Consider the following 27152-nt stretch of genomic DNA (forward strand, 5'->3'; position numbering starts at 1 on the left):
TTAGATTTAGTTTTGAGAGGGAGATTCTCTCCTCTCTCTTTAGGATTAGGATTTAGAATTAGGATTTTATTCGTTTTCAGGATTATCTCTTTATCAGGTTCAATATTCTCTTTTATTTACTTTTGCAATTTAATTTATGAATTCTTTCATGTTACAGATTACTCTTTTGAATTAATGTTATTTGAGGTATTTCAGTTTAATATAGCTTTCTTTTATTTACATTATTGTTATTCCCATCTGAAGACATCTTTATTCCAGTAGATTTACTTTTCTCCTTTTGGTCTTGGTTAAGAAATCAGTAACTCAGGAGTTATCAAACTCAAACATGATTGATAATTGTTATCTTTGTTAATCAAATTGAACTTCAATAATCACAATCTTTTCTTAGGAAATAAATAGGATCCGAAGATCAAACCAATTAATCCCTTGACCTTCCTTTATCTTAGTAAAGGTTAACAAAGTGGAATTAAGATTCAATTCTCATCATCATTGATAAGGATAACTAGGATAGGACCTCCAATTTCTCATACCTTGCCAAAAGTTTATTTACAGTCATTTATTTATTCTACTTGCCATTTAAATTGCTTGTTCTTCATTTACTTTATTTGCTAATTAAACTATTCGCTCCTCATTCTCAAAACCCCAATTTACAATCTCCATAACCAATAATAAGAACATACTTCCATGCAGTTCCTTGAGAAGACGACCCGAGGTTTGAATACTTCGGTTATCAATTTATTTAGGGGTTTGTTACTTGTGACAACCAAAACGTTTGTATGAAAGGACTTTTGAAGGTTTAGAAACTATACTTGCAACGAGGATTTATCCGCAAATTTCTAGACCACGCAAAAGTTCTCTCATCAATATTCACTTGCATTTCAACCTGTTGAATGTGATGATCCGTGACACTCATCATCATTCTCGCCTATGAACATGTGCCTGACAACCACTTCCGTTCTATCTGCAATAGCTTGAGTGTGTATCTCTTAGCCTCCTGGTTCACGATCAGAGTCTTCGTGGAATAGGCTAGAATTATTGGCGGCCATTCCTGAGATCCGAAAAGTCTAAACCTTGTCTGTGGTATTCTGAGTAGGATCTGGGAAGGGATGATTGTGACGAGCTTCAAACTCGCGAGTGTTGGGCGTAGTGACAGACACAAAAGGATCAACGGATCTTATTCCAACATGATTGACAACTGACATAAGATCAGCCGTGCGGTGACAGCAGATTTGGACCATTTTCACTGAGAGGACAGACGGTAGCCATTGACAACGGTGATCCCCCAACATACAGCTTGCCATGGAAAGGAGTATGAATGATTGAATGAAGGCAGTAGGAAAGCAGAGATTTAGAAGGAGCAAAGCATCTCCATACACTTATTTGAAATTCCCACCAATGAATTACATAAGTATCTCTATCTTATTTTATTCATCTTTTAACTATCAAAACCTCATAACCATTTGAATCTGCCTGACTGAAATTTGCAAGATGACCATAGCTTGCTTCAAGCCGACAATCTCCATGGGATCGACCCTTACTCACGTAAGGTTTATTACTTGGACGACCCAGTGCACTTGCTGGTTAGTTGTGCGGAGTTGTGACAAAGAGTTGAGATTACATTCGTGCGTGCCAAGTTGTTGGCGCCGTTTTAGAGATCACAATTTCATGCACCAAATCCCCACCAATGTTTGCATCTCCAATGTCCACCGGGATCCCAAATTAGGCGCACAAGGCCTTCAAGTAAGCTTAAGTAAATGACAAGACCCCAAGAGTTTTGATTGTTGAAATGAATTCCGGGGTCCCAAACCTTGTTCTTGCACCCATCTTCTCGTTGACTACCATAGTTAAATTTGGGTGACAAGGCTTGTGAATTCTCAATTAAGCATCCAAACATTCTCCTAGACCCATGCAATTTGGTTCTACACCAACCATTGCTATTCAACTTCGAGCAGACAACCATCATAAACTTAGAGGGATGTTTTCAACCACTACACAACTCCCTCCTACTCTTAACTCTACAAAGGGCTCTAAGTTGACCATCATTTTCAATCAAACCATATTCAAGTGAGAAAGTGAAGCTTAGGGATAGAATTTTTACCCGCTTGAATGTTGTGTTGGATGATGGTGACTTAGGAAGGGGGATCTCCTCACACTTAGCCAATGCGAGATCCATTTCTTTGTGGTCTTCCTTTGTAACTTTCACCTCTTTGCAAGCTTCTTTAAGTTCAATTCCTTGCTCACCAACTTCTTCTATACACCCCTCATTGCTCAAATCATGTGTCGGAGGTTGTGCACGGTCCTCCTTGTCATCAATTTCACAACACAATGAGGTAAGTTCATCAGTTTCAAAAGACACATTGGTTGGTGTGGAATCATCTTCAATGATAGAGCTTGCTTCTTGCTCAACCTCTTCCTCTTGGTAGCTTCCCTCCAATTCAATCTCTTCTTCATTACTTACCAAGGGTATGGGAGGTGAGGTATCTTCTTCTTTAAGCTCCATGTCAAGTCCAATGGGGGAGGATTCAATTGTACATAAGAATTCATCAATGATTAAATCCATCTCTTGATCAACCTCTTCAAAGTTTTCCACCATGATATGCCTTGGAGGTTGTATACCCTCCTCAACATCAATATCAAACTTCTTGAAAGAGGGCTCTATAATGCTACATTCCCATAGACTTCCAACATCTCCTAGGTGTTCAACCACTTCTTCCTGCTCAATTATCTCAACTTCTTCCCCTTGTGGAAGTTCTTGCTTCAACTCTTCTTCTTCACCTTGAATCTCTAAACTCACTCCCTCACTATGGTCCTTAATTGCTTCTCCACATTCGTCAATGGGAGTACTTGGAATGCATGAGCTTAGGTGGGAGGCTATGTGGTTAATGGCTTCACTCACAGTAGCTAACTTGGCTTCTAGCTCCTTAAACTCCTTTTTCGTCCCCTCTTGTTGCCTTTGGATATGAGAGTCACGATCTCTTAGTTCTAGCGTGAGGGCGTCATTGGGGGCGGTGGTGGAAGAGAGGGTTCATTGTTTGAGGGAAAGGATTCATAATTGGAAGGTGGTTCATCTTGAAAAGGGTATGAAGATGGTGTATATTGAGGTGGTTCTTGGGAGTAATTATGTTGGAATTGTTGTGGTTCCATGTATGGTTCATATGGCTCATAAGGTGGTTGGTATGGTGGATAAGGATTAGAGTCATATGGAGGTATTTGGTGGTAAGGGGCTTGTGAGTAAGGTGGTTCAAAATCACGTTGAGGGAAGGGATCATATGTATGTGGTGGTTGTAGTTGACAATCACAATAAGGGTCATCACATACATTAGATTGGTATGCATTAGGATTAGGATTCTACTCATAAGAATCCGGAGAGTAGTTACGTTGGGGTGACGCTTGAGCGGCTCGGATGGAATAAAATGCTTTTTTGGTCCTTGCGCATTTCCATGAGAAGAGTAGTCATATCCCCAAGCATTCTTGTCAAACTTGGTTCGGAAGGAGGTTGTTGCCAAGAAGGTTGTTAATAAGCTTGGGGCTCCTCCCACCTTTGATCTCCAAATCCTTGATGCATGTTATCATTGTAAATTCCATCTCCTACAACATAATTTGAACCAAACTCATAGCCAAAGTGGTGAGAATTCATAATAGCAAATAAAACAAAAGCTAACAAAAATAAGCAACAAAGTCCTAAACCTAACAAATACTAACAAACAAGTAAAAGACAAACATATTCACATATTCATAATAGCCAATAATATAACACCATTGCAACTCCCCGGCAACGGCGCCATTTTGATGAGTGAATTCTTTGATGGTCTAGAATTTCACCAATTAATTCTCATTGCAAGTATAGTTCTAAACCAACAAAGAATCCTCACATGCAAAAATATTGGTTGTCACAAGTACAAACCCCAATAAGAATTAACCGAAGTATTTAAACTCCGGGTCGTCTCACAAGGAATTGCAATGAAGTGGTCAATTATTGGCTATGAAGGGACAAGGGGGTTTGATTTATAATTTGCAAAAAGAATAAATGACAAGAGTAAATCAAGCAAGTAAGAAAGCAAGTAATAAAGAGAGACATTCATGGCAAGGGTTGAGAATATAGGCTTTCTATCCTAGTCACTAATAACAATAATTAACAAGAATTTATCCTATTTTGTTATCTCCAATGTTGGAAGAAGATGTAAGTTATCTTCCATAAGAGAAAGTCAAACAAGACTAGTTAATCTCAATCCAAAATTCCTAATTAACTTACTAATGGAATTAGCAAGAGATTAGAGTCAATGGAAATCATATTAACTAACAACTCTAGATTGCCAACATGAGTTGGGTATTTATGACTCAAGATTATCTAATTACTCTGTCCAAGTCAAGAATGCTCAAGATCTACTCTAACATCTAACCAAGCATTTTGTCAAACACTTGGAAGGTATCAAATGAAATCATAATAAATGTGCAAGAATGATAAAATCTAACAACTACCAATTGTAAGAAAAGTAAAATTCACAACTCAAATTAACATTGAAAGAACATCAAACCTCAAATTTCATTAAGTGTAAACCAAATCCAACAAGTGTCTATCAATCCTAAACAAAGAGGCATGAAAAGGAAAATTGACAAGAAGGAACAAGAGAATTACACTACTAGAGCATTTGAATGTAGATGAAACAAGATGCAAACAAGGAATTAAACATGAATCTAAGATGCAATTAACCCTAGGAACCCTAATTCTAGAGAGAAGAGGGAGCTTCTCTCTTTAGAAACTAAGCTACATGATGCAAAAACTCCAAATAATTGCTCCTCCTTTGCTCAATCTTCAATTCTGCATGAAATACCCTCAGAAACGAGTTGGATTTGGGCCTGGACAGCTCAGAAATTGCCCCCAACGATTTTACTTTAAGTGGGTCATGTGTCGGGTGTCACGCGTGCGCGTGCGCGTCGATGGCAAAACCCCTACTCACGCGTATGCGTGCTTGATGCGTGCGCGTGGCTTGAAAAATCTCCAATGCACGCGTACGCGTACATGACGCGTGCGCGTGGCCCTCAATTCTCCAAAAGCTCATTTCTTCATGAATTCTCCCTTTTGCATGCTTTTCTCTTCAATTCTTCCATCCAATACTTGCCTTATGAACCTGAAATCACTCAACAAACACATCAAGGCATCGAATGGAATTAAAGTGAATCAAAATCACCAATTTAAGAGCCTAAAAAGCATGTTTTTACACTTAAGCACAATTTAAGGGAAAATTACAAAATCATGCTATTTCATTGAATAAAAGTGGGAAAAGGTGATAAAATCCCCTAAAATAAGCACAAGATAAACCACAAAATTGAGGTTTATCATTCCACCTTTGATGGTGGATAACCTGATTCTTTTTTCTAGGAAAGTTGTTGAGATCTCCCTTCTAGACAAGTAGGAGATATCTTAGGAGTTAGTTACTTATTTAGCTTAATAGGACTAAACTACTATTGTCATGCTCGACTTCTATGAGGTCGGGTAGAAGTAGATGAGGTCACCCTTATTGGGCTTTTAACCTTTTTGTGCCTAGCTTTATTTTGGGTCAAGGTATGAACAGTGCTCTTGTTTGAGCCCGAGCTTTTACAAAGTCGGGCTCGATCATTTGTAGGTTCAGTTTCCCATGTAGGGTATACTGCCTTTGGTAGGTCAGATACTTGACGTAGTTTCAAAAACTTTGAAACGTTGCGTCCCTGTGGGACACGGCGTACGTTGTGTTTGCAATTTCCTTGGAAATTGCGCACGTTATTAATGAGGGGAGTGGATTTACCATTTTGCCCCTTGTGTCTTAGAAATACCCAAATTCTTCTTCTTTCTCCTTTTTCACTTCTTCTTTCAAAACAATTGGCCATTTCTTCAACTTCTTTTCCATATCCATTCAACTTCCTTTCTTGTATTTTCTCTTGTATTCAAGATTTCTTTATCTTGAGGCTTGAAGATTTTACTCGCACGTTGGAGAGGAACGTTTATGTTTTGCTATTGTCGTGCACCGCCTCTACCTCGCGCTCTCTTCGATGTTGGTTTTATTCTCCTTTTGGAGCTTCTGTTCTCTGTTTCTTGCGTTCTAGATGATACTTTTTTAGTTTTTATCGGCATTGGCAAACACTTTTGAAAATGGAATTTAGTCTTGAAAACTTTGCTTTGGCTCTGGTCTTTGTTTGTTACTGTTGCTAATGAATCTGAATGTGGGATCTTTATACTTGTGTTTCCCCCAAATGGTGTCATTTTAGTTATTGAAGATGATGCTATTTTTGTATTGATAATATGATAGTGATTATGGTGTCTACGAGATTCTATAAACTGTTGTTGTTGTTGATGACTCGACTTTCTTATGATTGTAGTAGTTTCTTTGGTATACCTGACTTGTTGTGATGATTTCCCTGTATTTGTTGTATTTGTAGGTATAAATTTTTATGTCTCGTTCAATAATTCACAACATGTCCTCTAAAGTACCTTCTGACCTGACTCGGGTAGATATATCTGTGCTTAGTCCCGTTCGTGTCATTGATAATGAGTATGAAGAGACTCTTTGTAGACATCATAGGTTATGTGAAAATTGGGAGGATGAGAGGAAGTACAAAATTATAGTTTCTGATCCTGAGGAGAGGATTTGTTTTTCCCGACTTGACAAGTAGGAATGTCACTTTATGTACATGTATGAAAGTTTTTTTTTCACAAAGTTGGGGGTTAGCCTTTTTTCTACCGACTTTGAGATAGAAGTTCTTAAACTCTGTAATGTCACTCCTTCCTAACTTCACCCTAACTCACGGGATTTCTTAAAGATTTACCATCTTTTGTGTTGGGATCTTGACATCTTCCCTTCTTTGAAGGTCTTCTTTTACTTTTTTGTTCTTACAAGCCTTTTAGCTCCAAAAAATAAGGATGGATTTTCTTCCGATCTGCTCAGGAAAGGAAGGTCTTTGCCATTTTTGACGATTTTTTTATGACTCTAAAAATTATTTTTTCAAAATCCAAGCAGTTGAGGGTTTCCGACCTTTCTTTCTGGGTGAATAGGATGAGGCACACTTTCCTTTGTATTGGGAGGAAAGTCCTATGATAGTCAAATATAACTCAGATGATTTAGATGAGGTCAAGGAGAGTGTAGTTGGTCTATTCCAAGAGTGTTAGGGCCGAGCTCCTTATCTGGACACTAAGAGGTTCTTAGGAAACCCAAGCCAACTTCAGCCCGAGCAAGGTAGTCTTTCAATTTTTGTAGTCAACTTTTTCTTGTTTTACTTTTGCAAGTGAATAATTTATTCTAACTTTGACGTCGTACAGATAAGATGGCTCCCAAGTCGGCTGCCATGAAAACTCTTCGGACTGCCAAGAAAAATGTCGTTGCTCGAAACCTGCAACTGAGAGAGGCCGATGAAGAGGGCGACCTCTCCTCCCCTTCTAAGTCAGACTCGGGCGCTTCAACTTCGGTGAAAATCATTCCTGATCCAACTCCCCAACCAACTCCTCCTCCTTCAAGCTCGGTAAAGCAGGCAGTTCTTCCTCCACCTTCTGATTCTGAGCCCAACCCTAAGAGGCGTAAGACTTCGGAATAGGTGGGTATTTATGAGCAGAGTTTTGATGCTATTTCTTGGAGTGAAAAACACATCCTTCCCCACAGCTTTATTAGCATGGATGATATTGCAATATAGAGCCACCTTCAACTTTTTGCCTGAGGTAGAGTTCGGACTGTCAAGATTTCTGCAGCTTTATTAAGAGGGTTGGAGAATACTCTCCTTGGTGCTTCTCAATGCACTTTGACTAATTTGTAGGCCGAAGTGGCATCCTTGAGGGAGTCAAAGAAGGAGTGGGATGGTGAAAGGGAATCCCTCATTTCTGACCTCGGCAAAGCTCGGGCTAGAGTAAACTAGGCGGAGGCCGCCTTAGCCATGGCAGAGGGGTTAAAGAAGAAGACCGAGGAGAGTTACACTAGAGTCTTTGGGGAGAAGCTCGACTTGGTGGATGAGGTCACTAAATCCCGAGACAAATATGTAACGCTTTGAGAAAACCATAGCCGAAGGCATGGATGATATGATGGCGAATCTGAAGGCTCAATTCTGAGTTGTTACTCCTGAGGTCGACCTCACCCTCATCAGCCTCGAAAACATTATAATTGAAGGGAAGATTGTTCCTACCCTGATGATGAGGAGGACACTCCTATGCCCGATCCGAAGATCTTGGGGGCACAAGTCGGACAAGCTTGCCAAGTTCCCACTTCTCAATTGGTTGGTGAGCCCCTTCCTTCCATAACTCTCCCAAATTCTAGTGTGCCAGTGTCTGAATCTATCCCGACCTCCTCTGCTCAGCCCGAAGATGCTGCTACTGGTGAACAACTCCTTCCTCTGTAATTTCTAGCTTTGAATGGCCCGACTTGAGGGTCAACAATTTAACTTTTTATAATAGTTGTAGTTTGAACAACTTTTATTTTTTGTTAAAAACCTTTCTCCACTATTCTGATAGTGGTTTTTGGCAGGAATGATTGTGTTTAAACATCTTTTCTTAGTTGGTACAGCCGTTAGTTCAATAGAAATTTCCATTCGGTAACTTTTGATGTTGTTTTTTGCTATGTTGGAAAAGACGTCGGCGAAATAAGTCGGTCATATCTAGACCATTCATGCATAAATATTATTTTCCCTTTGAGTTTTGACTTCAAGTAGTTGAACTTTATCAAGTTACTTTTACATTTCGTTTTTTGTCCGAGTCGTTTATGGTCGGACTACGAACTGCTTATATAACATTTTATACTAATTTGTACCTTGTTACCTCATCTTTCCGACCATTCAGGTTGGACAATAATTTTTGCAGTTTTTCGAACTTAAATTAATGCATTTGAATGGGAAAGTTGGAAGAAAATGAATTATTATTAATAAAAGAAAAAAAAAACATTTACATAAGTTGGTTTGCTACTAAGAATTTTCTTTTTACACTTATCCCTTGCTATGGTGCCTTGTTAAAACCCCTTTTAGGAAAACTCTTTTTGGGAAAAAACCATGAAATCGAGAAAAAAGAGTACACTTAATAACAAGGTGCACTTTTTAACTGTAGTACCTCTTTAAGTTACATGTGTGCCATGACCTTCGGAGCTTGTTCCCCTTAAGTCGGACACTTTAAAGTAACCTTTCCCCAAGACTTTGACAATCTTATAAGGTCCCTTCTAGTTTGCAGCCAGCTTTCCTTCGCCCGACCTCTAAACTCTGATGTCATTTCAGTTCAGCATGAGGTTGTTTGTGGTAAAGCTTCTCATGATGACTTTCTGGTTATGCCTTAAGGCTATCCTTTGTTTCAACGCTTCCTCCTTTATTCGAGCTTGTTCTCAGACTTCTGAGAAGAGGTCAAGTTCTTCCTTTTCGAGATTCCTCAGCGATTTCTACTGGAATCATGGCCTCTATGCCATAGGCAAGTCGGAAAGGCGATTCTCCAGTTGTTGAGTTGGGAGTTGTCCGATATGCCCATAAGACTTGATGAAGCTCGTCTGCCCATGCTCCCTTTGCATCTTATAGTCGGAATTTTAACCCACCAATACGACTTTGTTTGTGGCTTCTGCTTGTCCATTGGTTTGAGGGTGTTCTGCCGATATAAGCTGGTGCTTAATCTTGAGGCTGGCCATCAGGCTTCTAAAGTTTAGTTAGTGAAGTGAGTTCTATTATCCGTGGTGATGGAGTGTGGGACTCCAAACCGAGTGACAATGTTCTTGTAGTGGAACTTCGACTTCTTTGAGCTGTGATGGTTGCCAAAAGTTCTGTCTCAATCCACTTAGTAAAATAATCAATACCCATTATGAGGTACTTTACTTGTCCGGGGGTTTGTGGGAATGGCTTGAGGAGATCTAAGTCCCATTTTGCGAATAACCAAGGTGAGGTAACACTTATGAGTTCTTCTGGAGGTGCTACATGGAAGTTGGCATGATTTTGGCAAGGTGGACACCTTTTAACGAATTGGCCGCTTCCCTTTGCAAGGTTGGCCAGAAGAAGCCAGATCGGATCGCTTACTTAGCTAGTGATCGTGCTCCTAAGTGATTTCCATATATGCTATTATGAATTTCTTCTAAGACCTCCTTAGTCTTAGAGGTTGAGACACACTTTAATAGAGGTATGGATACTCCTCTTTTGTAGATAATATTGTGGACCAGCGTATAGTTTTGTACGTCCGTTTTGAGCCTCTTACTTCCTTTTCATTTCCAAGAATGATGTTGAATTTAAGATATTCGACTATGGGAGTCATCCATTCTAGACTTTGCTTGGATATGGTCATTGTGTCTGACTTGTTATCTTCCTTTAACACTGATGGTGCGTGGAGAGTTTCCTAGATCAGACTTCTATTATTACCCCCTGGCTTAGTGCTGGCTAATATAGAGAGGGCATCAGCTCGTACATTAGATTCCCAAGCTATATGTCGGATCTTTCTTTTCGAGAATTGAGCTAATTGTTCTCGTGCTTCTTCCAGATACTTCTTCATATTAGGATTTTTAGCTAAATAAGTCCCATTAACTTCAGAGGTTATCACTTGAGAGTCACTAAAAATTATCAATCTTTTGGCCCCGACTTCTTTAGCCATCTTCAAGCCAGCAAACAAGGCTTCATATTTTGCTTAATTGTTGGAAGAAAGGAACTCGAACTTTAATGATAGTTCAATCCGAGTTCCTTCTCCATTTTCCAGAATAACTCCTGCTCCACTTCCACCTTTGTTGGACGATCTATCTGCATACAAATTTCAAGTTGACAGATTTTCCTGTGCTTCAGTGTATTCTGCTACAAAGCCGGCCAAATACTAGCATTTGATTACTGTCCGAGTTTCATACCTTAAGTCAAATTCAAACAGCTCCACAGCCTATTGTAGCATTCTTCCTGCAATGTCCGTCTTCTGTATAATATGCTTCATAGGATGATTAGTTCGGACCTTTATAGTGTGGGCTTGGAAATAAGGTCGAAGCCTTCTGAAAGTGATAATGAGAATATATGCAAATTTTTCTATCTTTTGATAATTTAGTTGAACCCCATATAGAGCTTTGCTCACAAAGTAGATGGGTTGTTTTCCATGTTCATTTTTTGAGGCCAAGGCTAAGGCTATATCCCGATTTGCTACTGCTAAGTAGAGAATAAGCTCCTCCCCTGGGATAGGTTGAGTAAGAATTGAGAGTTAGCTTAAGAATGCTTTAAAGTTTTGGAAGGATTGTTCCATTCTTGAGTCCATTCAAATTGGTTCCCTTTTTTTAGTATTGAGAACAAGGGTTGAGATTTCAGGGCTAATCCTACTAGGAATCTGGACAAGGCTGCCAACCTTCTGTTTAATTGTTGAACTTCCTTATGACAAGTCGGGCTTTTTATCTCCAATATTGTTGAGCACTTGTCTGGATTGGCCTCAATTCTTCTTTGAGTGAGCATGAAGACTAAGAACTTTCCGGCCTTCACTGCAAAGATGCATTTAGAAGAGTTTAATTTCGTCCCATGCTTCCTTAGTATAGAGAACACCTCTGACAAGTCGGTCAAGAGAGCAATGTCGTCTCTGGTCTTGACGAGCATGTCATTCACATATACCTCCATTAGTTTTATAAAGTGAGGTAAAAATACCTTATTCATCAGTTGTTGGTATGTGACTCCAGTATTCTTCAATCCAAAAGACGTTACTACATAACAATAGTTGGCCTTTGGAGTAATAAAAGATGTCTTTTCTTGATCTGACTTGTACATCAGGATTTGGTTGTAACCTGAGTATGCATCCATAAAGGACATATATCTATACCCTGAAGCTAAGTCAACCAGGGTGTCAATACTGGGGAGAGGGTATGGATCCTTGGGACAAACTTTGTTGAGATGGTGTAATCAACACACATCCTCCATTCCTGTTTTACTATTTTACAAGGACCACATTAGCCAGCCACAAAAGATACTTTACCTCCCTTATAAACTCAGCTTCTAGAAAGTCTTGCACTTGTTCTTCTACAACCTGCGTTCTTTCAGGGTCGAGCTTCCGTCGCTTTTGATAAACAGGTCAGGACCCTAGATAGACAGCGAGCCTATGACACATGAGGTCAGGGTCTATACCAAGTATATCAGAGGCTTTCCAGGCGAAGAGGTAGGAATTCCTTCGTAAAAGATCAACAAGTTGTGCCTTTAGACTTTCTTCCAAGTTGGCCCCTATGCTCGTTGTCTTTTCAGCCTGATATCCAATTTGCACTTTTTCTATCTTTCCTTCAGGTTGTGGGCCGTAGCTCTTCCCGTACTCGGATACCACCGAGCTCAATGGTATTGACTTTGTTACTTTTGGTACTGCCCCTTAGGTTGAGACTTTTATTGTAACACTTTCTTGTTAATTTTTGGTCTCATTTTATAGTGGCAATTCTTTCTGCAGTTGGGAACTTCATGCATAGGTGAGGTGTAGAAATAACTGCAACTAATCGGTTTGAGGTTATTCGACCTGTCAAAGCATTGTAGGCCGATACCATGTCTACCACAATGTAATCGATGCTTAAAGTTCTTGATTTTATGCCTTTACCAAAAGTGGTATATAATGAGATAAAACCAAGAGGTCGAATCGGCGCGTCTCCTAATCCTAAAAGGTTGTCTGGATATGCCTTTAGATCCTTTTCTTCTAATCCGAGTTTGTCAAAAGCAGTCTTAAATAGTATTGGTGCGCAAAATTGAACTCCGCACAACTGAACCAGCAAGTGCACCGGGTCGTCCAAGTAATACCTCATAAGTGAGAGTCGAATCCCACGGAGATTGTCGGATTGAGCAAGCAATGGCTATCTTGTAAATCTTAGTCAGGCGATTAGAAAAGATGGTTGTTTGTTTGAAAGCATAAACGAAATAGTAAAGAATAAATACCAGATTAGTGTAAAAATAATTATTGATATTTAGTTAAGGCTTCAGAGATGCGTATTCTTTCCGGATTAACTTTTCTTACTGTCTATTTCAATAATGAACGATTCATTCAATGGCAGCCATAATTGACTAACTCATGTAGCATCCTCATCAAGTTAGTCTCTTCTAAACCATAGCAATCCACCATATCCGAGCAACTCATGTAGCATCCTCATCAAGTTAACTCATGGCTTCTCACCATAGTTGAAGGTGAAAACCTAAGCAATCCACTCCCCTTCGCGATCCTACTCAAAACGTCACAGACAAGGTCGAATCTTCCGGATCAGGAAACGCTGCTTCTCATGCTCTAGCCTTAATGCCACAGAAACCTCAGTAACCCACGGTCAACGGGATTATATGTCACATATCCAAAGTCGCCCAGGCACACTCTTGGAATTCACAGTGCATTCTCTAGCTTATGGTTAAATACTATATGGGCATTACTAACACGGAACCCATGTAGAACAAGGATGATTGTCACGGATCATCCTCAATTCATGAGATGAAGAATAAAAATACATAAGAGAATGGAATCAAACGTGTGTTGAAATAAAACAATAATATTATTAATCCATGAGAATCAATAGAGCTCCTAACCCTAACTTAGGAGGTTTAGTTGCTCATGCTTTATAGAAAGTAAAACGTGAAAGGTAAAGATGAGGCAGAAGATCCTAACATGGTTGATCTTCTCCTTTAAATACAAATCTAATGACTAAGAAGTACAAAAAGTATGACAAGCTAGACTAGAGATGCAAAAATCCATCCTTGGGCCCACTTTGGTTGAGTACTTGGGCTGAACTTGGTGTCCAACTTTGAGGAATGGGCATTGAACGCCCATTAGGGGATGATTGGCGCTGCCTTGTGTCTTGGTGGGCGTTGAACACCAGGAATGGGGTGGTTCTTGGGCGTTCAACGCTGGCTTGTCTCCTTGGGGCGTTGAACGCCAGCCAAGGGGTAGCTCCTTGGCGTTCAACGCCTAGTATGGGCAGGCTCCTTCGAAGAAAAGTATAAACCATCATATATTTTCCAACGCCATTGAGAACGTGTCATTTGGAATTCTGTAGCTCCAGAAATTCTTGTTTGAGTGCACAGAGGTCAGATCCTGACAGCATCTGCTATGCTTTCCTTGCCTCTGAATTAGACTTTGCCAAAGCTCCTCAATTTCAGCCAGAAATTACCTGAAATCATCATAAAACATAATAACCCAAAGTAGAATCCAAAAATGTGAATTTTTCACTAATACCTATGAAAATATAATGAAACATAAATGATAAACCATTATTTTATGATTCGTATTGTGTTTAATTGTGTGGTTTTATCAATTCTTTACCCACTTATTCATATGATAAGCATGTATTTACAATTCCTTCCAAAAATTACTCCATGATTGAAAACTTGCTTCCCAGAGATTTTTAATTATGTATTTTAATTCTCCTTTATCCCATTCAATGTCGTGATTTGTGTGTTAAGTGTTTTAGGCTTCATAGGGCATGAATGGCTTGGAAATTGGAGAGGAGGCTTGCAAAAATGGAAGGAACACAAGAAACTAAGGAGATGACCAGCGAGTAATGACGCGAGCGCATGGCCCACGTGAACGCGCAAAATGAAGAATTCGCAGCAACGCGGACGCGTTCCTGACACGAACGCGTGGATTGGAGTCTACACGCATGACGCGAACGCGTGGATGACGCGAACACGTGACAAGGAAAATCGCTGCCTGACGCGAACGCGTAAACGACGCGTACGCGTGACCTGCGCGATCTGCAAAAATAACAGAATACGCTCGGGGTGATTTTGGGCCGCTTTTTGACCTAGTTTTCGGCCCAGAACACAGATTAAACCTAGGAAACATGCAGAGACTTAGGAGGCATCCACACACATTAAGATTCATCACATTAGGATTACACTTAGTTTTAGATCTGAGTTTTTAGAGTTACATCACACTGATAGTTTATGTTTCTGCTTGGATTTTTGGATGCTGAAAGTCATTACCTCCCTTGAAGACATTACTTTAGTTTGTTTCTTTACTCATTGACCCTATTCAATTAAGTATGTTACATTTTGAATTTATTAATATATGAAGTTATTTTTATTTTAATTAATTTTAATTCTCTATTTTATTTTAATCAATTATGTCTTCTCATATTTTTATGATTATTATTTCCATGTCAATGGAGTAGAATTTTCACTTGACATGGGGGTTGATTAAGAGGTGATACTTGAGTTGGAATGCTCAAGTGCTTGGTTAAACTGGACGTTGTTAGCTAATCCTATACCTACTAATACTAGACCTCCCCAAGGGAGAGGGCTAGGACCTGAGGGTAAGAGTTAGTTCAATCACCATATCTTTCCTTATTTAGTAAGGGAAAATCGAGTGAGAACAACAACCTTTTTACACCACACTTGAGAAGATCCCAATAAGGATAGAAGTTCCACTTAATTATTCCCCCAATCAAGGCCTTTTATTCAGAATATCAATAATTATTTTCAATTTATTTTTATTGCCTTAGTTCACAATTATTTTAATTACCTGTTATCAAACTCAACTTTCTGGGAATTTTCTGATTAATAAATTAGCACTCTTGCCTACAACTCATTGGGAGACGACCTGGGACTCATACTCCCAGTATTTTATTTTTAAATTTTGTGACAACCCTTTTTAAATTGGTGAGGCAGATCTTAGCTGGTTAAGAGCTATACGTGCAACACTGTCTCTTAATTGAAATCTTTTAATTGGTTAACTTCTGCCACGCATCAATTTTTGGCGCCGTTGCCGGGGAGTTGCAATAGTGTGCTACATTATTAATTAGTGTATATATTTTATTTTATTTGCATATTTTCTTTTTATTTCTGTTACCATGAGTTACATGTCTTTCTCATTGAATGACGCATTCATTGCCTGATCCGAGTTTAGTCCCATTTGATCCTGAAATTGAAAGAACCCTTTCACATATTAGACGAACTCGACGTCGGTTAGCCTCCGAGGGTGGTGAAGTGATTATTATCAATTCACCAATCTCATCTGAGGGCGAATCTGAACCACCATCTGAGAGCGAGACAAGCTCATTTACTACTGATCCAGTTGATTTACGTGTAGAAAACATGGCAGAACCTAGGAGAATCACTTTCCAAGAGGCAGGAGCCCCATATTTTACACTGCAGCCGTATCAAGTACATCACCCAACTACAGCTGCAGATTTTGAACTAAAACCCGCACTGATCAACTTGATGCCCATGGTTCATGGCTTACCTGCTCAAGAGCCTGTCAAGCACCTTAGAGATTTTTAGACAGCCTGTTCTATTGTTAGGCGTCATGGTGCAGATGAAACTTCTATTCTGTTAACCGCTTTCCCATTTTCTCTTGAGGGAAAGGCGAGGGAGTGGTACTACTCCCAACCTAAAGCAACTGTTACCAACTAGGATACGCTTAGAAGAGAATTTTTCGAAAAATACTTTCCAGCTGAAGTCACAGCTAGACTGAGAAAAGAGATCTCCTGTATTGTTCAAGGTGAATCAGAGACTCTCTTTGAATATTGGGAGCGCTTCAATAATCTCCTGGACGCATATCCCCATCACATGATTGGTAAACTAGTATTGATCAGTTACTTCACCCAAGGCATGAATCCCCAGGATAAGACTACACTGGAAGGTGCCAGTAATGGTTCTCTGAAAAAATACAAAACCGCAGATGAAGCATGGCAACTGATCATCGACTTAGCTGAGTCCACTAGGAATCACAGACAAAGGTGCAACCCCAAAGCTGTTGCAGAGATTTCCACTAGCAAAGAGACTATTGCTCTCACTCAGAGTATATATAAAATGACCAACCTACTGAAGCAGATGCAGCTGAATCAACAACAAGCACAACAAGCTCAGCCTTCACCACAACAGAGCCAACAGTTAGTTCCACAAAGAGTATGCGGGATCTATGCTGATTATAGTCATTATACTGATGAATGTCCACAACTCTAGGAAGACAACACTGTGGTAGCCACTCACAACTTTTATGACCGTCCAAATCAAGGATACAATCAACAAGGCAGCAACTACAACCAAGGTGGCAACAATAGCCATGGATGGCAAGACAACTCCAACCAAGGCTGGAGAGATAATTCTAACCATGGATGGAGGGATAACTTTAACAGAGGAGGCAGAGACAATAATGGAAACCAGAGGTGGAATAACAATAACAACAACAGACAGCAGAATCAGAACTAACCTTACAGAGCACCTCACCTAAGACAATCACAAGGACCCCAACAAACCCAACAACAAGCTTCTCAGACTGCTTATTCTAGTTCCTCATCAAATGACGAGATGCTCCGTTCTCTTGTGCAAGGACAGCAAGACATGCATGCTCAGCTTAACTCTAGTCTGAATGGCTTAACTGCCACTTTACAAGCTCTCGTCTCTCAGATGGATTCCTCGCTTAATTCCAGACATCAACCTTCAAGCTCTAATGGAATTCCTTCTCAACCACGGCCTAATCTCAAGGGTGGCATCAATGCCATCACTCTAAGGTCTGGAACCACACTACAGGAGAGGAACCATGAGGAGCCAAAACTACCAGAAAATGTATCCGCAGAGGATGTGGTGGAAATAGAAGATGCTGAAGAGGAAGAGGACGTACAAGACATAGTTGAAGAAGAGGAAGCTCAACCACAGAATGAAGCACCAAGGGATGCAGAAGCTACAACTCGTGCCCCTCCTATTCCATTTCCACAACTTGCAAGGAAGCCTAGAAAACAGATGGAACTTGACCCCAAAATGGTAGAAATATTCAAAAAGGTCGAGGTAACTGTTCCCCTTTTTGATGTTATTCAACAGGTACCTAAATACGCAAAGTTTCTAAAAGATTTATGCATACATAAAGATAAAATTAATGAATTAGAAATTATTCCTTTAGGTAGTTCTATATCTGCTTTAATGGGAAATATACCTAAAAAATGTAGTGATCTAGGTCTATGTATGGTTAGCTGTACCATTGGAGGTGTGATATTTTCTGACTGTATGTGTGATTTAGGAGCATGTGTTAGCATAATGCCTTTGTCCATATATGATACTTTGAGGCTCCCTCCCTTAAAAAGGTCGGTAGCTCGTTTTGTGTTAGCAGATACAAGCATTATTACAGTAGTTGGAATTGCTGAAGATGTACTAGTGAGCATTAAGGGGCTTACATTTTCTATTGATTTCTACATCCTGGAAATGCCCCCTAATGACTCAGGAAGACCATCATCAATCCTACTTGGAAGACCATTCCTGAAGACTTCAAAGTTCAAGCTGGATGCATTCTCAGGAACTTACTCTTTTGAGATAGATGGCAGAACAGTGAGTTTCAGTTTAAATGAAGCTATGAAGCACCCTCCAGAAGATGTTCTATCTTCCAGTGCAATATTATTGATGAAACTGTAGCGGAGGTTCACCAGGAAGAATTAGAAGAGAGGTACATGGAGTAAGGTCCAAGTGTGGGGACACTTTCTGAAAATCATGAGAAGACTTTACCATTATCACCAGCCCCGGACGATCCAGAACCTAGCTATGAGCAGAAATTAGAGTTGAAGCCCCTTCCTCCACACCTCAAGTATGCTTACCTTGAGGACAAGCAGAAGTTCCTAGTCATCATTGCGAGGGAACTCACTTCTCAACAGGAAGAACAGCTACTCAAAGTGCTGAGAAAACATAAGAAAGCAATCAGATGGAGCTTGGCGGATATAGTAGGCATCAGTCCTCAAGTTTGTGAACACAGAATATTCCTAGAAGAGGGAGCAAAGCCTGTCTGTCAACCTCAAAGAAGATTGAATCCCACCATCTTAGAAGTTGTCAAGAAGGAAGTGACCAGACTACTTGAAGCAGATATCATTTACCCAATTTTAGACAGTGAATGGGTCAACCCAGTACAAGTGGTGTCCAAGAAGTCTGGATTCACAACAATAAAGAATGAGCATGGAGAGCTCCTGACAACTAGAGTACAGAATTCATGGAGAGTTTGCAAAGATCACTAACCCTTGTCATTCATTGATCAAATGCTTGATCGCCTGTCAGGTAAATCTCATTATTGTTTCTTAGATGGTTATACAGGATACTTTCAAATTTATATAGCTCCTGAAGATCAGGAGAAGACTACTTTTACATGTCCTTTTGGGACTTATGCTTATAAGAGAATGCCATTTGACTTGTGTAATGCCCCTGCTACTTTCCAAAGGTGCATGATGAGTCTTTTTTCTGATCTTATTGAGAACTGTATGGAAATTTTTATGGATGATTTTAGCATATATGGTGATTCATTTAGCCTTTGCTTGGATAGTTTATCTAAAGTATTAGACAGATGTGTTAATACAAACCTTGTGTTAAATTTTGAAAAATGTCACTTTATGGTAAAACAAGGAATTGTACTAGGACATGTTGTGTCTAATACTGGCATTTCTATAGATCCAGCAAAGGTGGATGTTATTTCTAGTTTACCTTACCCTCCTCCGTGAGGGAAGTCCGTTCATTCCTTGGCCACGCAGGTTTTTACAGGAGATTCATTAAGGACTTCAGTAAGGTAGCACTACCATTATCCAGATTGCTGCAAAAAGATATTGAGTTCGAGTTCAGTGAGAGCTGTATGCAAGCGTTTGATAAACTGAAGATCGCTCTGACTCAAGCTCCAATTGTAAAAGGACCAGACTGGAGCCAGCCATTCAAAATCATGTGTGATGCTTCCAACCACGTAGTAGGAGCAGCGCTGGCTCAGCGCGAAGGTAAAGACCCTTTTGTAATTGCTTATGCATCTAAAACTTTAGATGCTGCTCAGTCTAATTATACTACTACTGAAAAAGAGCTTTTTGCTATTATTTTTGCTCTGGATAAATTCCAAGCCTATATACTTGGTACTAAGGTAGTAGTGTACTCAGACCATGCAACTCTAAAATATTTATTAGCTAAAAAGGAGTCCAAACCAAGGCTAATACGTTGGATACTGCTGTTACAAGAATTTGATTTAGAAATTAAGGACATGAGTGGTAACCAGAACTTAGTGGCAGACCACCTGAGTCACCTTGAGCACATTAAGGGTGACTCCACTCCTATAAATGATAATTTCCTATTTGATAACTTACAAGCAGTATCTGAAGAAGTTCCTTGGTATGCACCTGTAGCTAATTATCTAGTTAGCCACACTTTTCCTCCAAACTTTACTAAGCACCAAAGAGACAAGCTGAAAAGTGAGTCCAAATACTATGTATGGGATGATCCATATTCATGGAGGTGTGGTGCTAACCAGGTAATTAGACGGTGTGTTCCTCAATCAGAATTCCAGTCTATTTTAGAGGCCTGCCACTCATCTGAGAGTGGAGGACATTTTGGCCCTCAAAGAACAGCTAGAAAAATTCTAGACTGCGGATTCTGGTGGCCTACTCTTTTTAAGGACGCTGCTGAATTTTATAAATCTTGTTCCCCATGTCAAAGGTTTGGTAATATATCCAAGAGGGACGAGATGCCTCAACAGCATATGCTTTTCTGTGAAATTTTTTATGTTTGGGGCATTGACTTCATTGGTCTATTTCCAAATTCTAATGGTTACTTTTATATACTGTTAGCTGTAGATTATGTTTCTAAATGGGTGGAAGCAATTTCTACCCGTACTGATGATGCTATCACTATTGTTTTCTTTGTTAGAAACCATATTATTTGTCGCTTTGGATCACCACGAGCAATCGTGAGCGATCAAGGCACCCATTTTTATAACAGGAGACTAACATGATTACTGAAAAGGCATGGGATAATTCACAAAGTCACCACAGCTTATCATTCCCAGATCAATGGACAAGCAGAAGTCTCTAGCAGAGAGATTAAACATATTCTGGAGAAGATAGTAAAACCTCATAGGAAGGACTGGAGTGCCAGGTTACAAGATGCACTCTGGGCATATAGAACAGCATACAAGACACCCATTGGGATGAGCCCCTTCTGCTTGGTATACAGAAAGGCTTGCCACCTCCCTGTAGATGTAGAACACAATGCTTTATGGGCTGTGAAGGAGTGCAACATGAATCTTACGAAAGCTGGTGCTGAAAGAAAGCTGCAACTAGCAGAACTAGAGACCCTCCGCCTAGAAGCATATGACAACTCCAGGCGTTACAAGGAGAAAATGAAGGTTGTCCATGACAAGCACATAAAAAGGAAAGAATTCCGACCAGGGGAGTTAGTTCTACTATATAACTCCAGACTGAGGCTCATGCCAGGTAAACTGAGATCAAGATGGGAAGGTCCATACAGAGTAGAAAAGGTAGAGCCATACGGAGTTTTCCACCTGCGTCATCCTATTAACTCCAAATTTCTTAAAGTTAATGGACATCGCCTAAAGCTTTACCATGGTGAGAAGACGAAGAATCAAAAGGAACTAGAGATCTTCCTCTTGGAAGATCCACCAAGAGAAGTTGAATAAGCCTAACGAGTGTCCAACTTAAGGACGTAAAAGCAAAGTGCTAGGTGGGAGACAACCCACCATGGTATGATCATTCCATTTCAATCTTAGTTTTATTTTTACTTTATTTTTATGATGATAATGACTCTTCTCATCATCCCTGCATTTAGCTGCATATACTTTGCATGAGCACTCTACATATTATATATGTATTCAATAAATAAGTAAATAAATAAGGGGACAAAATTACCCCAATGTTAAGTTAATGAAAAATCAATGCATATGTGATAAAATTAAAGAAAAGTTGATACATGAGTACGTAATGCAAAAGTGAAGACTATAGGTAGCTAGGCATGATTCTAGAGTTATATAGAGTGTGTGTATGTTAGGTGAAAGCTTGGGTTAATTAAAGATTCAATTTATAAAGCTCACTTAGCCATATATATATATATATATATACCCTTACCCTTACCCTTACCTTAGCCCCATTACAACCTTGAAAAAGACCTCATGATATTTGCATTGGTATGTTAAATATTGTTGATTGGTTAGGTGAAGAACAATTTTTAGAAAGCATGACTAGAGAAAAGTAGAGTGATTTCCCTATATACCTGAGTGATTAGAGTGCACATACACTACCAGTAAGGGTTCAGTGCTTAATTCTATGTTCCCTGCTGTCATAAGCTGTCTTCTTACAATGTTACCTGTATTTACTATATGAGTTGAGTTAGTGAAATCTAATTTATATTTGTCTTGAAGAGCTTATTTACTTTTGACCAAGTAGACAAGAAGTATATAGTTGCATTTACATATATACATAGGTTGCATTGCATTTCATAAGTTTTACATGTCCCTATTCATTTACTTTATCTCCTTCAACTAAGCATGAGGACATGCTAATGTTTAAGTGTGGGGAGGTTGATAAACCATTATTTTATGATTCGTATTGTGTTTAATTGTGTGGTTTTATCAATTCTTTACCCACTTATTCATATGATAAGCATGTATTTACAATTCCTTCCAAAAATTACTCCATGATTGAAAACTTGCTTCCCAGAGACTTTTAATTATGTATTTTAATTCTCCTTTATCCCATTCGATGCCGTGATTTGTATGTTAAGTGTTTCAGGCTTCATAGGGCATGAATGGCTTGGAAATTGGAGAGGAGGTTTGCAAAAATGGAAGAAACACAAGAAACTAAGGAGATGACCAGCGAGCAATGACCGAGCGCATGGCCCACACGAACGCGCGAAATGAAGAATTCGCAGCAACGCGGACGCGTGCCTGACGCGAACGCGTGGATTGGAGTCTGCACGCATGACGCGAACGCGTGGACGATGCGAATGCGTGACAAGGAAAATCGCTGCCTGACGGGAACGCGTGGACAACGCGTACGCGTGACCTGCGCGATCTGCAAAAATAACAGAATACGCTGGGGCGATTTCGGGCCACTTTTTGACCTAGTTTTTGGCCCAGAAACACAGATTAAACCTAGGGAACATGCAGAGACTCAGGAGGCATCCACACACATTGAGATTCATCACATTAGGATTACACTTAGTTTTAGATTTGAGTTTTTAGAGTTACATCACACTGATAGTTTATGTTTCTGCTTGGATTTTTGGATGCTGAAAGTCATTACCTCCGTTGAAGACATTACTTTAGTTTGTTTCTTTACTCATTGACCCTAGTCAATTAAGTATGTTACATTTTGAATTTATTAATATATGAAGTTATTTTTATTTTAATTAATTTTAATTCTCTATTTTATTTTAATCAATTATGTCTTCTCATATTTTTATGATTATTATTTCCATGTCAATGGAGTAGAATTTTCACTTGACATGGGGTTGATTAAGAGGTGATACTTGAGTTGGAATGCTCAAGTGCTTGGTTAAACTGGACATTGTTAGCTAATCCTATACCTACTAATACTAGACCTCCCCAAGGGAGAGGGCTAGGACCTGAGGGTAAGAGTTAGTTCAATCACCATATCTTTCCTTATTTAGTAACAGAAAATCGAGTGAGAACAACAACCTTTTTACACCACACTTGAGAAGATCCCAATAAGGATAGAAGTTCCACTTAATTATTCCCCCAGTCAAGGCCTTTTATTCAGAATATGAATAATTATTTTCAGTTTATTTTTATTACCTTAGTTCACATTTATTTTAATTACCTGTTATCAAACTCAACTTTCTGGGAATATTCTGATTAATAAATTAGCACTCTTGCCTGCAACTCGTTGGGAGACAAACTGGGACTCATACTCCCACTATTTTATTTCTAAATTTTGTGACAACCCTTTTTAAATTGGTGAGGCACATCTTAGCTGGTTAAGAGCTATACGTGCAACGCTGTCTCTTAATTGAAATCTTTTAATTGGTTAACTTCTGCCACGCATCAATAAACAAAACATAACTGAAACAATATAAAAATGATGATAAAAAGCGTATAAAATATCCGCTCATCAAGTATGTTGGCCAAACTCCCTTGGTCCACCAAAGTTCCGTGGAGATTCGCATTAGCAAGGATCATTGTAATTACCATAGGGTCGTCATGACCAGGTGTCACTCCTTGTGCATCCTCTTTGGTGAATGAGATTGTGGACAGATCGGGAGCTCCATTGCCTTCTCCGACTTCATATACCTCCTTGAGATGTCTCTTACGTAAGGACTTAGTAACTCCTCCTCTTGCAATCCTCTGTTTATAATGTGTATGTGCCTATCAGGGGCTTGTGGTGGCCGATCTCGCCGACTTCCATCTTCATCTCCTCTCTTCCTCTTTCCTAGGTTGTCCGACCTTTCAGCGAGGAACCTTTCTAGCCGACCTTCTCTAGACAACTTTTTTAAAACATTTTTCAGATAATAACAGTTATTGGTAGAATGCCTGTATAGTTTGTGATACTCGCAATATTCTGTTTGACTTTTGGCCTTTTTGTTCTTAATGGGGTGAGGAGGTGGAAGCTTTTCAGTGTGACAGATCTCCCTATAGATATCAACAAGAGAAACTCAGAGTGAGATGTAGTTGTGGTATCTTCGTGGCTTCTCCGAATTGTACTCCTCTTTTTTCTTTGTCTCCTTCTCCTTATCCCGAAATTGGTAGGGAAGGGTTAGTTTTGGGACTGGATCTCTAAGTCGAGCATTTTTCTCTATGTTGATATACTTCTCTATTTGCTCTTGCACTTCGTACAAAAAAGTCGGGTGTTGCTTTGATATATATTGGAAAAATGGCCATTCTCTAAGGTCGTTAACCAACCCCATTATCACTACTTTGGGAAGTAAGTTTTGTATTTTCAAGCAAGCTTTGTTGAATCTTTCTATATAATCTTGGAGTGTTTTATTCGACCTCTTATTTTATCCCTAAAAGACTTGGAGCATGTTTGACTTTATCCTTTTGAATTGAAAATCGGGTAAGAAACTTCCTTGCTAGGTCATCAAAGCAAATCACTGACTTGAGCAGTAAGTTATCAAGCCATTTCATCGATGCTTTGGTCAGTGTTGTTGGGAAGGCCTTATAGCAAGTTGCATCGGACGCATCAGTCAGGTACATCTGACTTTTGAAGTTGCTTAGGTGGTGTCTTGGGTCGGTAGTTCTGTCGTAAAGATCCATGTTGGGACTGTTAAAAATTCTGGAAACTCTAGCTCGCATGATTTTCTCCACGAACGGATCTTCTCCTCTAAGAAGGCTTTCCTCCCGATCAACCTGATTGCTCCGACTTCTAAGGTCAGCCTCTAATCTCGAGAGATTTTTCTCTAGCTCTCTTCGTTGTTGTACCTCTTTTCGTAATTCTTTTTCTGCTTCTCGCTGTCGTTCAGCCTCATACTCAAGTTGTTCTAATCGAATGTGATGTTCGTATGAGTCCTAGTATTTTCGTGGGATGAGGAGGTTTTTCATCTTCGGGTGGGTAGATTTCTAAATGGACCCCGTTGTGGGGGGTTTTCTGATGTACCTTCCCCGTGGGGGCACTTGTTCTTTTCCGTGATGGAGGTAACAGAAGTGCTCGATCATCGTTGTGAGGCTCCGGTTCCGATTCAGATGCCGTATGGCCGTCCTCAAATTGATTGTCCATCATGTGTAGGTGTAGACTCCCAGGTCCCCGACAATGGCACCAATGTTCCGAGAGTTACCTGAAATGTGGTTATATTTGGGCTTGAACGGGGTTCTAGACTTCTTCTGAGGCAGCGTTCGACTTGTGCTGGAGGCGAGGTGCCACCATTTGAGTTCTTTGTGAAAAGGTGGGGGATGGTACCTACAAGAGATTTCGATGGTTAAGTTAGCAAAGATTTTTGGCAGGGTTTTAGTAGATTGGGTCTTGAATATACCTGAGTGTGTCAGTAAAATAGGTACCTTTTAGTGTAGTTCCACCTTTGATGGTGAATAACTGTTTCCTTTTTTTAAGGAAGTTGTTGAGATCTCCCTTCTAAATAAGTGGGATATATCTTAGGAATTAATTACTTATTTAGCTTAATAAAGATGAACTACCGTCGTCATGCCTGACCTCTATGAGGTTGGGTAGAAATAGATGAGGCCGCCCCTATTGGGCATTTAACCTTTTTGAGCCTAACTCTATTTTGGGTCAGGGTATGAACAATAATGCTAACAAATTTAATGATATTAAAATTATCTTGTAATTATAAAAAATAAATTTTGATAGACAAAATTATTTTAAATTTTTAGGTTACTTCTTTTATCCTCTAAAATCTTTTTCTTTACCCTCAAAAGCCTTTTTAAGAATTTAAAATTATTAAATTCTATCATTCTCATCCATTCTTCTTTACCAGCAAAAATCTTTTTCTCTCTCTTCCCATTTCATTCATCTATCTTTTTTATCCTCAAATTCTCTCTCAACAAAGTTCAACTTATCTCCACATTCTTATTCACTTCTCCGCACTCATTGTTCTTCGATAATCAATTTACTACCTCGATCCCTCGAAATCAAATTCACTAATCAATCATAATTTTAACTTCTTTTGTCTCTGTGCTCTTCTTAGCGATAATATTCTCATCAAACCCAATGAAAAGTCCCCAATGACGGTATTAAAGCCAGGGCACAAAACCTTGCATGTGACAATGGTGGCGAGGACTTTGGAAGGATAGAAAATTTGTTTGTGGGAGCCAACAAGGTGGTAGACAAAAAAAGAAAAAGGAGTTGCAAACGTTCTGAAGAAGTTATAGGCAATTTGTCAGAGAACGGCGTTAGGTTGAGATATGTAAAAGTCTTGATTGGTGTGGAATAGTGGAAGTTAAAATATGACAAAAATAATAAAAAAATGTCATTTTATAAATAGTAAATAATTTTTGTATTTTACAAATTTTTTATACATTTGACCTCAAATTATGTGAAAATATTTAGATAGTTTTTAAAAAATACATGAAAAGGACCAAAATTTGAAGTCTATTTTTTTAAAAATATTTTTGGTGTTTGACAAAAAAAAAGGCAAAAGATCACACTATGTTTTAATGATAAAATAATCGTAATTTTTTTTCAAATTTTACTTTACAAAAAATTGCAATAATAAATCAATTTTAAAATCCTGTTGAGAACATAAATTTAACAGTTGAATATCTTATTTTGTTTTAAGATATTTTATAGATTATTTTTTAACAAATTTATTAAAAAGTACTTTTGTCAATAATTTGATTATCCAAAAATATATTTTGTAATATATATATAACTAAAAGAGTCTCAAAATGACGAAAAGAATTACTGAACGTAATTGAAGTATTGCTCCATGAGTGTATCATATTCCGCGTTTAATTTATGTATTATTATTAGTGTAAAAACAATACTAACAAGTTACAAAATATAACTGTTAAATAATAAATCAAATGAATTGATTTTTCATTTTGTCACTTTTCTAACCCTTAAAATGAG

At 39.0% G+C, this 27152-nt stretch overlaps 1 non-coding gene across 1 annotated transcript; it reads right to left on the minus strand.

The window, feature by feature from the left end:
• Window positions 1-16341: 16341 nt before the first annotated feature.
• On the minus strand, window positions 16342-16449 carry LOC112781377 (small nucleolar RNA R71). The gene has a single exon (XR_003192157.1). It is a non-coding gene; the product is annotated as a small nucleolar RNA R71 (small nucleolar RNA).
• Between the last annotated feature and the right edge of the window lie 10703 nt (window positions 16450-27152).

Source organism: Arachis hypogaea, chromosome 19, assembly GCF_003086295.3.
Source record: "Arachis hypogaea cultivar Tifrunner chromosome 19, arahy.Tifrunner.gnm2.J5K5, whole genome shotgun sequence".
Lineage (NCBI taxonomy): Eukaryota > Viridiplantae > Streptophyta > Magnoliopsida > Fabales > Fabaceae > Arachis > Arachis hypogaea.